The 12,644-nt window shown below is 36.9% G+C and overlaps 1 long non-coding RNA gene across 1 annotated transcript in view; it reads right to left on the reverse strand.

Moving 5' to 3' along the window:
• Positions 1-12,644, reverse strand: part of LOC132220048 (uncharacterized) — a 28,259-nt gene that overhangs the window by 15,131 nt on the left and 484 nt on the right. The window contains exon 2 of the long non-coding RNA XR_009449670.1: positions 263-367. This is a non-coding gene — a long non-coding RNA (uncharacterized LOC132220048). The remainder of the gene's footprint in view (positions 1-262; positions 368-12,644) is intronic.

Genomic DNA, 12,644 nt, shown 5'->3' on the forward strand with positions numbered 1-12,644 from the left:
TCTGAAACCTACATAATTTTATTAACCAATGTCACCTAATAAATTCCATTTAAAAAGACAGTTTTTAAAAGGTCAACTTTAAATTCTATGTATTTTTAATAACAGCAAAGGTTAAAATTGAGAAATAAAGCATAAAATATCTGCTGTTCAGAAATAATTAATCGAGGCACCAGATACTCTTTCTTTAAAAAAAAAAAAAAAATAGAAAATGTGGCTGTTACTAACAAAAATGGTTAGTCATAAATGTGTAGAATTTGCTCACCTTTTGCCAAATTCTCTTAGGCACAAATCCTCTGAAGATCATGAGCCTCTTTAGCTTGGTTCTGCGGACCAAGGTTTTCACTTCTGACACTTGCCAAACGGTACCCTAAAAACATACAGGAGTTCCTTTCATTTGATTGAACGTGCAGCAGGATGGGGAGTCCTCTATGAGACCCTTACAATCATAACATTCCTCAATATGCACTATATCGGGGACATGGACCAGTAAGGGACCAAGTTATATAGCATCGGAGAGACAAGCCTGGCCTCTCCCAAAGGAGATTCATGAGCCAATTTCCTATATCGGAATTTCAGTGACATGGGTATAAAAACTATGGCAAAACTCTTTCAAAGCTCATAGCTGTAGGAAACCTTGATTAATCATAATGCTAGTGTAGTGATTCTCTTGGGGGAGGAAGGGACTGACACGAGGGCATGTCAGAAATATCCAAGAGGGTTTTTCACAATATTCTGCCCACCCCTTACCCCACCAGCCAAGGGTAGGGAACAGAGAACAGTCATGTGTAATTTTTAAAGCTCTATAGATGATTCTGCCATGCACCACCCCCAACTGTCTATCTCCTCTTCTCTCTCCCCAGTGCACACAATTATATTAGTCTACTTTCCTTAGGAAGCAGAGTAATAAAGTAAATACAATTAATGTTTGATAATTAAGAATCTTCCAATGTTCATGAACCATTTCTGAAAACATTTCTCATGATACAGTACCATAGGCAATGCTGTAACAGATAGGGAGACAAGGGTATTAATTTCCAAGTAAAGAGAATTTATTCAAAGTTTAAAAAATAAATCTTCTATAACATATTTTATGATGATAAAATTTAATACATATTCTAGAAAATATAGAAAATAAATATTATTCATAATCCTGCAAAATCTATTTAGACTTTGGTATGTGTCCTTACAGTCTTTTTCTTCTATGTATATATACATATATAACAAATTCTCTTTGATTTAGCTCATTTAATTTCCTTGTTTTTCCTAAATACAAAACCAAAAAAAAAACAAACCCCAAAACCCCACAAAGTTAATTGAAGGCCTGATTTTATATGTCCCAGTAAAAAGAACTAAATGGAGCCATTTTCTGTTTGTAAGTAACCCGGCCTTATCAAATAAGTACTTGTTTACTTAATATGATGGAAGCAGATTTTGTGTTGAAAGCAGCTCATTAAAACAGATCTCATGGGCCTCTCATCTTGGGTCCATTACCTGGCTTCCCCTTTTGAACCACCTGTACACCTAATAACCTCAAATGAGATCATCTGCTAAAAGTGAGATAGAATCAGACTTACTGAGGCATAATCTAGTCATTCCTCAGCTTTGTCTGAAACATTAGCATAAGGAAGTGGGATTATGGTAAAAGATTTAGGTTTTTCATTCCTTATCCTCATAATAGATGTTTTAAAAATATGTACTGACTTACACATAACACATCCAAAAATATACTAATAAATTATACAATTAATAAAGACATATCTGGCAAAGATATCAATATATACCAGTACAAGTGGTTGGGAAAACTGAGTGTAAAAGAATGACCTTTAATAATAAGTTATAAGTACTAAGATGTATAATGATAAAATATTTTGCCAATTTCTTACATTATAATTTGGAAAGTGCTATTATTCAGTTAAAATAAGTACAAGAGACAAGCTATGGAAACAATTATACTTCTAGAGTTTATGGTTCTAGTTTATATTTCCAGTTTCATCACTTGATTTGGAATATAACAATATTATAGATCATATTAAGTGGCAATGTTAATATTTTCAGTAGTACAATTAATATTTTATCAGGATATTATCATTTTCCCTTATAAGAATATGACCCAAAAAATGTTTCTACATCCTTTCTACATTCTGGAATCTAGCAGAAGACATTACATGATGATGAGAGAAAATATACTTAATTTTTTAAACTGCTATATAAGGAAATTTTGCTAGAAAAGATAACATTTTATCTTAATGTTAACTGAAGGTCACCTATATTCATGTGATTAAAGTCACATAAAATATCCTATAATTCTATAGTACAGTATATGATATACAATAGAATACTGTCAAAAATTATTAAAAATTGAATTTAAAGAAAAACACAGCCCTAACTGGTTTGGGTCATTGGATAGAGCGTCGGCCTGCAGACTGAAAGGTCCCAGGTTCAATTCCGGTCAAGGGCATGTACCTTGGTTGTGGGTACATCCCCAGTAGGAGGTGTGCAGGAGGCAGCTGGTCGATGTTTCTCTCTCATCAATGCTTCTAACTCTCTCTCCCTCTTCTTTCCTCTCTGAAATCAATAAAAATATATTAAAAAATAAATTGTTATCAGTGATTTTTAGTCATTATTTCTGGTGAAATACAGGCAATGTTAATTTTGTTGTATTTTCCAAATGTCTTACAACATACAAAAATTATTCGTCTAATTTAAGATGCTTAATTTTCAAAAAAATTTTTAAAGGAACAAAATGTAAAGATAACTGAAATCTCTCTTTAGAGAACCAAGAGCGCAGCTATGTGGGTTGTTCCTATTATATAGCCTATGTCCTAGGATATAATAAGCATTATTAATATATGTGTTTTTAAAATATTGTGTTACATACATAAATCCTCTTAGTCACTTTAAGATAAAGATATTTTGCTTTTTCCTAAGAATAGCCATAATATTATTTAAATAATTATAGATGATATTTTTGTTAGGTATGACATTTTTGCTTTTTAAAATAATAATATAATTTAAATATGATCTTAGAAGGGTGACCACACATCAAATTCTGTTTACAATGATTAGCTTTGCCAGTGATGGGAAGGAGACGTATGCATAGTAATTACATCCATGTTTTTATGTTTTTCCCCCATCATGTTTCAGTTACTTTTAATAAGCACATATTTTTTTTTTTATTGCTTAAAGTATTACAAAGGGTATTACATATGTGTCCATTGTTTCCCCCGCCCTAGACAGTCAAGCACATATTCTTGTTGAAATTAAAAATAAATAAAATCTAGACAAAAATACAGATTGTGTAAATAAGTATTTTAAAAAGAAATTTATTTCAGCATATAGAGTAACAAGTTTGTGTGGCCCTGAACAAGAAATATATATATCTTACATATATAATGTCATATCTATATTGTATTTCAACATATATATTTTTATCTAGACTGTCTTGATGGAAAAGAAATTAAAAACATGGAAAGACAATTTCTAATAAATTGGAAAGCATCAAAAGATGCCAAGAAAATCAGTAAGAAAAGGAACAGTAAAAAGGAGGATGACAGTATCTCTTATATAAGTAAGTAGACTGCCATTCATTACTAGCAAAGGGAATATTCTCCTCAACAAAAAAATGTGCCATGAAATGAGCAAGTTTTGTTTAGATTTTGTTTAAAGTTTTTGATTTTTTAACTTATTTACAACTAGAGACCTGGTGCACGAAATTCATGCACTCGTGGGGGATGGGAGGTCCCTCAGCCTGGCCTGTGCCCTCTCGCAGTCCAGGAACCTTAGGGGGATGTCCGACTGATGGCTTAGGCCCACTCCCCCCACATCAGCTGGACATCCTTAGTGCTGCTATGGAGGTGGGAGAGGCTCCCGCCACTGCCACTGTGTTCGCCAACCATGAGCCAGCTTCTGGCTGAGGGGTGCTCCCCCTGTGAGTGCGCACTGACCACCAGGGGGCAGCTCTTGTGTTGAGCATCTGCCCCCTGGAGGTCAATGTGCATCATAGTGACCGGTCATTCCACCTTTCAGTCAATTTGTATATTAGCCTTCTATTATATAGGATGCTTAGGAAATTTAACCTGTAATGTTTATATCTGAATATGATAGCCACTATCAGCTAAACTTGTGTTTCGTTCCTACTATGTAAACAGAGCCATAAGGGGGTGGGGAAAAATGTGTACTTTTCCATCTGACCAGAGTGCACAGTACTAGTTATGTAAATGGTGAAACAGCACCAGCTAGTAAAGTGTGAAACCTAAGTCACTAGTACTAGTATATTCGTTTAGCAACAGTGCAAAAATTACATTTTTCATCAGGATAGAAAATAAAAACGCATCACAACCACTTCTGTGGCCTATACTCTGTGGCATGTCTCCTTTCTTATGTACACGTCCCAACACTTGCATATTTTGATTATAATATGCCTAAGGTTGTTTTACAAAGGACATGCCAACCTCCCTTGCCTAAGTAATGAAACTAAATGTAGCTAAGTGTAATGGGTAACAATTATCTTTATCATCTTGGGGAGCATCCTAGAATTCACTCTTCCCAGATTCTGTAGTACACATTGGAATGAGCCCCTTCCTCCACTGCCATCTCTATCCATATGATGATACAGTTCTGAGCTGCTCAAACTTAAAAACAGTGACAACACTCAATACATGTATATAGCTCTATCCTTAGGTATGTGGCCAATAGCTAACGCTATAGTCTTTATGCAAAGACTGTCATTACTGCTCAAGAGAAACAGAAAGCAGGAATTAAAGTCTAAAAGATACATTTTAAAATCTACAATATCTAAACTTTCAGATGTTTAGAAGAGCTAAAAATTAACCTTTTGAAGACAACTCAGTATAACCAAGTGCATCATAAATGAACAGAAATTCTTAGAGAGTAATTTTTGTACTCCGACCTTTTACATACTTTTGATAGCCTTGTAAATTTGGAGTTCCATATTAGAGATACATGCTAAGGTTATAAGGACTATGACCTCCAACTTCAAAGATTTTACAATAAAAATCTTGTCCTAAATAGAATCACATAAATGTATCACTCAAAATTGAAAACAAAATCACTTTAACAAAATCCAAAATATATGCATATCTTTTAGTATTTATTTTTGTAGTGATTAGATGGAAACATTAATTTATTCATTTGATGAATGTTTACTGAGTACCTTGGATATGTCCCAGACTATGCTAGCCCCCGGGAATTAAAACTGATGAAGGCAGACCTCACTTACAGGGAAATCACTGCTAGAAAGGGAGAGAGACCTGTAACGATATGGAATGTTAAGTGCCAAAATAAAGGCATGAACATATTCCAAACACTATATGTGACTAATCTACTCCCTAAAGTAAACACCATAAAAAAATGAGCTCAGAAAAGCAAAATACAAGGGCAGGTTATATATAATGTTGGTGTACCCATTTTGTCTATGAGCATTGACTATAAATTTTCCTGTGTAGGTTTTTATGTATGAAAGCCTATGATATTTTATCTTGGATATTAATTTTTTATTGGTTTTACCATGGTTCTATTTAACTTTACTTAATTCCATTTCATAAAACATAATTTTAGATAGTCTACTGCTATGCCTACAATTTAATTATTAGTTTCAAAGCAGAATGCTTTTAATTCTTTGTATGCAGGTACCTTTGAAGCAATGCATCACATAGTTCCTGTTTATTACCCACAAGTGGGTAAGCCAAAATTAGTCTTTCTCTCTGATGCACAAAGACACATTGCCAATGAAAATGCACCTCCAGAAAGCTCCCAAGATAATAAGCCTAAAGTTATTGAAGAGACCAGGTATGTTCTGTCAAATATTTGTGCGATTTGCCTTTTTGGGGGGAAATGGGACACACTCACTGTCAACACCACAGAGGAAGAGAGGCCCTTCATCCGTCTCTCATAATTCACTGTTTTTAATTCTTCTTGGCCAAGCACTGCCCGTCCCCCCGCCCCCCGCCCCCAAAAAAGAGTTAACTGTTGCTTTGCCCAAACAGTCACAAAGTTGAGGTGGAAGAGTTAGTTCAAGAACCTAAGGTTTTGGTTTGAAAAGGCACGTACCTGGGTTGCAGGCTCCTGAGTTGGGGTGAGTGTGGGAGGCAACCAAATGGTCGGTCTCTCTCTCTCTCTCTCTCTCTCTCTCTCTCTCTCTCTCTCTCTCCCCTCCCTCCCTCCCTCTTTTCTTTTCCTCCTACCTCCCTCCCTTCCACTCTCTGTAAAAATCAATGGAAAAAATATCTCCCAGTAAGGATTAACAATAAAAAAAAAAAGAGCTAGGAGTCACGACTAGACACTGAGGTAGGCAGGTAACTCAGGAAAGTCCCAGAAGCAGCAGGAAGAGATGTCTGAACAAGCAGGGATTATATCAAAGGTGCTGAAGGCCCAGTTGATGACGGGCAGTCCACTGAGTGGATGACTACAGCAAGGGTAGCTGGTAGCAGGAAGTACGGGAGAGGCTGGCTACTTTCACCACTTCTCCAAACCAAATGTTCTTAACTGGTGTCCCTGGAGGAGACACAAGTCACAGGGGCTTATTATCCAAAAAAACAGTTTAAAAATCACTGTAATCAGAGGCAGTGGACATACTTTGGAATAGATTTCCTTTTTCAAGAACTCTGCTGAAGGTCAGGGGGGTCTGTCATGCGAACCTCTTTGCAGGGTCCAATCATGGGGTGATGACTTAGCATTCCTTAATGCGGCCACATGCAGAAGGCCCGTGAACAACAGTGCTGCACTGTCCAACCACCATTCCCTGAAGACTGGCTGGGGCTGACCAAGATGGAGGCTTAGGGGAGGGAGGGTACTGTGAGTCTGGGAAATGCTTTATCTGGGAAGAGGAAAAAGAAGCCCTAATTCGGGTGTCTTGCCTCCTCTCCATTCACACACGCATATGCACAAAAACTGGAAGCTGCATGAAAATTTTCTTTACTGCTTATGCACATTGTAATTACCATCAAAATGTTAGCCGGTTTGTCCACAGTACCCCAGTCATTTTTTAAAGATTTACACAACCTCGATCACCTGCCTCCTGCACACTCCCTACTGGGTATGTGCCCGCAACCAAGGTACATGCCCTTGACCGGAATCGAACCTGGGACCCTTCAGTCCACAGGCCGACGCTCTATCCACTGAGCCAAACCCGTTAGGGCCTAAATGCATTTTTAACTACTACATATGCTAAGACAGGCTACCCTAAAGAAGCCAGCAGAATACAGGAGTTCCTGTGGGAAGAACATAAAGAATGTCCTACTATCAGTGAGGCTGATTATGTTCAGTCCTGAGTCTTCAGTTTTATAATGTGAAAAAATATTAAATATTTTAAATGTTTATTTCCTCAGGTGACATTTTTACTGAGGACATACCAAAATATTGTTTTGTTATTGCAAAATATTTGTCTTTTTAAGTGGGAATATCAATTCTACCTCTTTTTGATATAAAAGGTGACCAAATATATGATGGAATTTCATTAAGCTAGATTTTTAGGGTGTGCCTACTGCTAACATTTTACTAATTTAGTGAAGAGCTAAGAGATGAGAATAAAGCTAGAATATCGGTAAAATGTTAAAAACAAAATACCCAAAAAGAGAAAAAGAAAAAAAATGACCAGCCCAAACACAAAGAATAGATTTCAGTTTCTAAAAAGTTGATTAAAGTTACTCCTTCCCTTAATTACGTTAAAGGGGAGAATGGGCAGACAAGTGGCCGACGGTCTACATTTAATATTCCAGGTGGGAGCCTACTCAGAGGTGGGAAGGAGCTTAGAGCTCTTCTTTCAAAATGCTGAGAGTATGTGACCCACACTCCTTTAAGGTTCCGCACGGTGGGAGCTGTGCCTGTACCCTTGTGGAACCCAGTGAAGCAACATCTGTGCAATGACAGGGGAATGTTTTCCACCTCCTCTATAAATGCGTGCAGTCTGTGCTCATGTATATTTACACAAGCCTGCTTTCCCTACAGGGAGGAAAAAGTCAGACTCATTGACGTTGTTTTTGACCCTCAAACTGAACTTGATACTATCAATGTACACTTTAATTAAAGATTAGTTCAAAACTATTTTTTTATTTAAAGGCTGATTCTGAACCAATGTCTTCACGGTTCATTTAAAAATAATATATGCTATTAAACAAAAAAATGTACACATTGCTTCTTTCTGTGTTTGTCACAGATGTTTCCTCTCTTTTCAAACATGTTAGGAGGTGCTTGAGCCTTAGTAATTTTAAAATAGACATTAAATGCATTTATGTATTGTAAATAAGATCAACTGAGACTACTGTACAGCACAATGCAATGAAAAAAGCAAATTGGTACTTGATTATTTAACTATCAAGTCTAAGCAATGTCAATAGAGTCAAATCATCTCTTTTGCTAATGCAAAAATAATAACTTTCTAGCCGGGTTAAATACCCTTACTTAATTCAGATACCTTGAAGGAATGTGAATCTCTGGGGCCCATAATTTGCAGGAAATGTTAACTGAATGTTATTTAACTATCAATAAAGTACCTACTACCCTTAGTTAGAATATAGAAGCTTTAAATTTCTTTGTGTTAAAAATGAACTTTAAAACAGTAAAAATCGTTTGCTTTCATCACTACTAAGGTTATATTCAAACAGTTGTAACAACAGATCTCCTATGTGCTTCAAGAAGAATCTTTAAAACTTAGAAAATATTTCTAATCAGAAAATTCTGTGATGATCTTATCTAAATGCTTTTAATTTTGCTGTGTTAAAACCTCAGCCTAATTAATTTTACAGGCAAAATAAACTTAGATGTATCAGTAATGTAGGTATAATATTAAGATTTTGATTTGCAGTCTTCAAAGAACCCTTTTGAAATTAGGATACAACCTCCCTTTTTGAAAAAAACAATTCTGGTGAGCAACCAAGTTTTTAAAAGCAATGTAAGGTAGCTTTTGTGACTTCTAGTCTCAACTCTGTCAGTGGCTTACTCTGTGAACTAGAGTTATGCAAGATCTAATTTATGAGATTTGTATCAGTTATTTTCCATTCTAATATGTCTATTTTGAAAGCTGAATCTTCATTACCTAAAAGTTTTAAAAATCAGTAGAACCCTGTGAGATGAGAACACTATCAGCCCCATTTTATAGGTGGTGAAGCCAGTCAGAGGAGCTACGAGTCACATTATTGCCATGAGGCAGAGCTAGGACCTGAACCCATAACATTGACTCCAAAAGCCAAGCTCTCAGCTACTCTGCAAGGGGGTCTCAAAAACACCCTCAGGTGTAGGCAGATAAAGGAAGTGAGGGAAGTGAGTGAGCTGTGATTGAGGTGAATTGGAGAGCACATGTCCAACTAAAGGCAGCTGCAGGTCCTTGGCTCCAAAGCAATGTAGCCAAGCCTATATGCTCAACTTGAGATATCTAGCTGTCAAGCAAGATATCTAGATTGTGAAATCATCTAATTTTAAAATACTGCATCATTTTTTCCTTTAAAATATCTATTAAAATAGATAAAAAGAAAAAATATGGTAATACCAGCGAGGATATGGGACAACTGGAACTCTCAGGCATTACTGGTGGGGATGCAAAAATAGTACAGCCACTCCGGAAAATAGTTTGACATATTCTTATAAAGTTAAACATTTACTTACCATATCCAGCAGTCCTACTCCTAGATATTTTCCGAAGTGAAATGGACCTATACTCACACAAGAAACCAGACTTAAAGGCTACAGACTGTATAACTCTTAAGACATTCTGGCAAAGGCAAAACCATAGAGACATAAAACAGATGAGTAGTTGCCAAGGCTAGGGGTAAGCACCAGGGAATTTGACGGGGAGGAATATTGCAAATCTTTATTGTAGTAGTGATTATATGACTATACATGTTTATCAAAACTTGTTAAACTATATAGTCAAAATAATGAATTTTACTATGTAAATTATATCTTAAATAATGAGGGAAAGAGTTGAAAGGTGAAAAGAAGTACCAATTATATGAAACCTTTTGTGATATAACATATATATATATATACATATATATATATAATTAAGCAATATATCATCTTCACTGCTGTGTGATTATTTTACATTATAAAAACAGTGAGTTAAGATTGCAAGTAATTTGACATATTTAGAAAAAAGACAAGTATAATTTCAAGACCTACATCACCTTCTGTGAAAATTTATAGCACTCTAAAGCCGTGTACTTTCTGGGAACCTAGACAAGAATTTCAGAGAATGATATACTATGAAAATAGTATCTGGATTATTAATGAGTCAAGTTAAAGTATGCCCTTTATTGAGATAATAGATCCAAAAGTGTTTTGCAGATTATGAAGAACTCTACAAATATCAAATAGAATAGTATGGTAAAAAGCACAAGCATTAGGGCCAATCAGCTTGACTTAAATCCTGTCTCTGCCACTTACTAGTTGTGTGACCTTGGACAAATTACTTACAGCGGTTCTCAACCTGTGGATCGCGAACAATGAAAATACATCCTGCATATCAGATATTTACATTACGATTCATAACAGCAAAATTACAGTTATGAAGTAGCAATGAAAATAATTTTTTAAAAATTTTTTTTTCCAAATATATTTTATTGATTTTTTACAGAGAGGAAGGGAGAGAGATAGAGAGTTAGAAACATCGATGAGAGAGAAACATCGATTAGCTGCCTCCTGCACATCTCCTACTGGGGATGTGCCCGCAACCCAGGTACATGCCCTTGACCGGACCTTTCAGTCTGCAGGCTGACACTCTATCCACTGAGCCAAACCAGATTCGGCAATGAAAATAATTTTATGGTTGGGAGTCACCACAACATGAGGAACTGTATTAAAAGTGTCAGGGCATTAGGAAGGTTGAGAACCACTGAATCCCTGAGCTTTATTTTCTCAACTGTAAAATGTAAAATTCTCAAAGCATTTTTGTAAAGACCAAATGGAAAATATAGTACTTTTTTAAAAATTACTTTTATTGATTTCAGAGAGGAAGGGAGAGGGAGAGAGAAACAGAACATCAATGATGACAGAATCATTGATTGGCTGCCTCCTACACGCCCCCCACTGGGGACGGAACCTGCAACCTGGGCATGTGCCCTTGACCAGAATCAAACCTGGGACCCTTCAGTCCACAGGCCAACGCTCTATCCACTGAACCAAACCAGCAAGGGCAAAATAGTACTTTTGGTAAAACACAGCATATATAGCGTTAAATAAGTTATTTACCAATTTATGTAATGCTGAAAATTTGAACACTTTCATCTTTTTAAAATATTTTTCCTTTTCCCCATCTATTTTTAATTTAACTGAAAACTCTGGTTTTTTGCAGGAATTGGACTAATTTAGAATCATCAGAGGATTTAGAGAGCCTACTTAGAGTGGCAGCAGCTAGGACAGGGGGTGGCTGGCAGTGACTGTACTTTTTACATCAGTCCTTTCTTTGGGCCAGCCATTGTTAGCCGCCATGGTGCCCCCTCCATTCCACCTCACAGGGTGGGCTAGGGTGAGGATTCGAGATGCCAAGGGTGCAAAATTTGAGTCCCAGGCACCTCATTTGCCTCACCCTAATCTTGGCCTTCCCTCCAATATTCCATTTTCACACCTCTCCCAACTCAGATTTTCCTATTCTTCCCTATCCTGGCAATGAAGCAGGGGAGGGGATGAGTGGGAATCTTTAAATTCTGAAAAGATTTACATATTTTGGCGATAATCATTAGCCTTTACTATTGCTATTGTGTCCTAGATTCTATGTTTGCTACCTGTTTTGAATAACTTTCATTTTTGAAATAATTTAACACTAGGTTTCCCCCTCTCTATTAACAGGAATCTCTGAAGGAATCTGAAAAGTTGTGACAAGAAGTGATGAACATGAACCTCACCATCTGTATAATCCAAAAGTAAAAGAAAATTTGTTTGTAAAAAAAAACCAACTCAATTCAGCCTTAAGAGGTCTGAAACGTTTTTGGTGGGCTTTTTTTTTTTTTCACTTTTATATATAGAACTAGGTAACATCAACTTTTGTGGCTGTATCTTTATGATATATTATTATATGAGAAAAATCTTTAAGTTCCTGTTTGATTTGCTTCTTTATTGAATCGGAAACATTGCTTTCCAGTTGCTTTATTCCTCACGACATACCATATACTGGCTTTCTCACTCATTAGGGACGGAATCCTTTTTTGAACCAAAGGTGTTTTGGTGTGCTTCTGTCCAAAGTAAATCTGATCACAGTGAGTGAATGACATACAAGCCTGAGAATTATCCTGATTCACGAATATACTCCAGCGTGGAACCATGTACTCAAAGGCCACCGTTACTATGCAGTGCTTGGTTCTTCCAATGTGCAAAGCTGTTGTCCAGTATGAAACCGCGTCGCGTGTACTAGACCAGTTTCATGACTGGTGTCATAAATTGGTTATTCCGTCTTGACCCCCAAAAAGATTTTTATTTTTTCAAAAAAGATTTTTCACTGCCCTGCTCTTCGGATTGCCGGCACTGTTTCCAGGATGTACTGCTTAGCCGCTAGAAAAAGTGCGTCCACTCTGACTCCGCCTGGGAAGCGCTGAGGGCAGGGGCGCCGGGGCCGGGGCCGGGGCCGGGGCCGGGGCCGGCGCTCCCGGCGGGTCCCCGAGGGCCAGACACCGCAGCGAGCTCCCCGCGCGGGACGG

This window comes from Myotis daubentonii, chromosome 17, assembly GCF_963259705.1.
Source record: "Myotis daubentonii chromosome 17, mMyoDau2.1, whole genome shotgun sequence".
Lineage (NCBI taxonomy): Eukaryota > Metazoa > Chordata > Mammalia > Chiroptera > Vespertilionidae > Myotis > Myotis daubentonii.